The sequence below is a fragment of the Tupaia chinensis genome, unplaced genomic scaffold (assembly GCF_000334495.1).
Source record: "Tupaia chinensis unplaced genomic scaffold, TupChi_1.0 Scaffold000506_1, whole genome shotgun sequence".
NCBI lineage: Eukaryota > Metazoa > Chordata > Mammalia > Scandentia > Tupaiidae > Tupaia > Tupaia belangeri.
In genome coordinates, this window is record NW_006160018.1 from 376891 (window position 1) to 380297 (window position 3407).

The window sequence follows — 3407 nt, forward strand, 5'->3', positions numbered from 1 at the left end:
ACTCTTTCCACTTTGTCTCCAGTGTCCATAACAATTTTTAATGCTTTTATGTCCTCCCGTCTTTCAGTCTCTAACCAGAGTGCGGGCACTCGATATATGTTAAAGGGAGATATACAATGTCTCTCTTTAATAGCCTGACTCGCTTCACTCGGCAACAGATCTTCCATATTCATCCACTTTCTATCAAATTCCAGGCCCTTGCTGTTTTTTTAGGACTGAGTAGTATTCCTTGGAATTTATGTGCCACACTTTTTCAATCCATTCATCTTTTTTGGACATGTGGATTAGTTCCATGTTTTAACAATCATGAATAATGCTGCAATGAATATAAATGTGCAAGCACTTTTCTGACTGAGCATTCTCCTGTCCTTTGGGTAGATACCCAGGAGTGGAATTGCTGGGTCATGTGGTAGTTCTATTTGAAGGTCGTTGAGGAATCTCCATATTGTTCTCCACAGTGGCTGGACCAATTTACATTCTCACCAACAGTGTAAAAAACTCATTTAGTTTTGTCACTATGAATATTCTGAATTCTCTGTCGGACATTCCCATGTCTGCTTTACTGTCTGGGGATGATGAAGGATTGTTCTTTTCCTTTAGGAGAAAGATATTTTCTTGGTTTCTCATATTTCTTGTACTTCTGCGGTGGTTTCCGGTCATTCTGTGACAAAATCTGTGCTCCACTTCCCACCAACAGAGTGTTCCCCTTGAAGTGAGGAATTTCTTGTATGATCTGAAAGAGGAAATAAACACCATAAAAAAGAATCAAATGGAGCTATTAGAGATGAAGGCCACAATTCAGGAAATCAAAACCTCCATCGAAAGTATTAAAAGCAGATTAATCCATGCAAAAGATCAAATCTCGGATGTTGAAGACAAAACCTCTGATCTAGAAAACAAACAAACAAACAAACAAACAAAAACAGAAAATAATCCACCAAAATAAAAATACTATGCCAGAAATACTAGACACCATTAAGTGCCCAAACATCTGTATAACCAGTATCCCAGAAGGTGTAGAAACTAATGAGGGCATTGATAATCTATTCCATGAAATCCTGGAAGAAAACTTTCTGAATGTATAGAGGCATTTAAAAATCCAAGAAATTCAAAGGAACTCAAGTAGCACCAATCCAAGAAGATCCTCTCCAAAGCATATCATGGCCAGATTGGCAAAATCCCTGAAGACAAGATACTAAATTTGGCAAGAGAGAAACATTAGGTTACTTATGAAGGTTATCTCATCAGACTTCTCATCAGATACAATGTCAGCAAGGAAAGAAATGGAAAATACATTCAAGTGTTAAGTGAAAAACAGTTTCAACCAAGAGTACTATACCTGGCAAGATTACCCTTCATATGGGAAGAAAGGATAAGATATTCTCAGATAAACAAGACCTGAAAGAATTTTCCAATACCAGACCCACTCTTCAAGAAGTTCTGAAAGGAGTACTCTACCGGGAAAACTAAAGACACACACAGAGAAATAAGAGAACAAAAAGCAACCAAGAAAATGACCACTTAATGCTAGGTACAATAAATATCAATAATAATATTGAATATTTGTCAGCATCTGTCCTGGGGCTTGACTCACCCTGAATCATGATCAGAGGGCTGATTGTGAGGAAGAGAAAAAGGAAGAGAAAGAGGAAACCCTTTGTATGGAGAGGACTGGGGACTCAGAAACAATGAAACAAAGAGACAGAGTAGAAGTGGATACAAGCAGCCTGAGCCAAGCTCGCCCAAGCAATTTGTGCCACAGCTTCTGCTGCCACTTGAGCACCCAGACAGACTTGGCATCTTTATTTATAGTACAAGGTGACACTATATATGTTTATTTTATGACAGTCCATAGATATGTTGATGTGTTACAGACAATAAGAAGCATGTAACAAATTTATAAGTGCTTAGATATACTGAGCCAGGAGCATCCCTTGGCGATAATCCCATCAAGAGAAAATCCCATTATCTTCTTTTTTAATGGAGAGAAGCCTAGCTGCATGTATGGGGAGGAAACATAAGGCTAAAGAATCTCTCCATAGGCAGGCACCACCACACCCAGAGAAGGCTAAAGAATATCACAGAAGCAGAACAGGGATTGGACTTTGCTAATTTGGGTCAAGGTGTTTCCTGAATTCCATCAGATGTGTCTGTTGGAACTCTCCTAGCAATTTCCACCCTTTTCTCTGACTTCAGTGAGGGTCAAAGAAAGGACAAATTGCAAGGTTCTGCCAAAGCCCAAAGGGACAGGTGGCATTTGCTCAGAGCATGTCCCCAAACCTAGGGTCTCTCTCCAAATGTGTGTCTACAAATATTAACCTCCAGGATTTAAATGGAAAGACTGGACCACAGTAACACCGCAAATTAAACAGAAGAGAGATTGACAGTAAGACTGACCTGTGACGTAGAAAGTGTGCTGGGTGTTTCCTTTTTTTTAAAATTAATTTATTTATTGACATTTAATCACATCTTTACAGTGTACAACATTTCTTTTTCTGGCACAAATACTATGCATGTCAGTCAAGCCAAAGATACTACTCTATAACTTATCAGCAAGTAGCTTCTCATTTTTTTGTCAATTAAGTATACTTTTACTATTTTCCTTCCCCCTCTCTCCCTTCCATACTAAACTTTTTTCCATATTTTATTGATTCACAAAAAATGTAAACTAAAAATATAAACAAAGCTAGAATCTAGTCACAAGTGTCCTGTAATTTACTTCTGAAATATTTTTTTCTGAAACTTTTTTTAACTTAATGTTCATTTATTCCCTAAGCATCATCACAGCATACAAAATGTGATTTCCCATCCAGAATATACTGCGTAGTGGCTTAATCATGCATGCTATTCTCAAAAATTTTCCATTTCTAGTTTTATATATATATGTACATATATATGTGTGTGTGTGTGTGTGTGTGTGTGTATATATATATATATAGAGAGAGAGAGATCCATCCATTCCTATTTCTGACACTCTGTCCTTTCCCACCTTCTTCTCACACTATCTCTGGTGTCTACAGTTGTCCTCCATTCCTTTCCTCCCACATTGTATTGATCACACAATTTCTTAAATAATCTAACTACTTTCAAAAGCAAGCTCGCTTGGTAATTTCAAAAAAAGCAGTTTTAACTTAAATCAAAGTAATTCTAAGAAACTTTGTTTAAAACTTAAAGGCAGGAAACAGGTTAGGATTCTGTTCAAATAATAGGTATGTGAATCTATCGACAGCTTGAGACAGGACAAAAATCCTTAAAACCGGAAAACAAAGCCTAGAAGAAAATCCAGCAATGTTTTAGTCAAAAGTCATAAAATGGTATTTCACCTGTTCAGTCTCATGTACTTTATCTTCTGTTGTAGTTCGATCTTCCTGATTAAATTCTGGGATATAATATTCAACTCCAGACTT

At 37.1% G+C, this 3407-nt stretch overlaps 1 protein-coding gene across 1 annotated transcript in view; it reads right to left on the reverse strand.

Moving 5' to 3' along the window:
• LOC102493032 (NUT family member 2G) overlaps positions 1–3407 on the reverse strand; it is an 89704-nt gene that overhangs the window by 33843 nt on the left and 52454 nt on the right. The gene's annotated exons all lie outside the window — the stretch shown is intronic.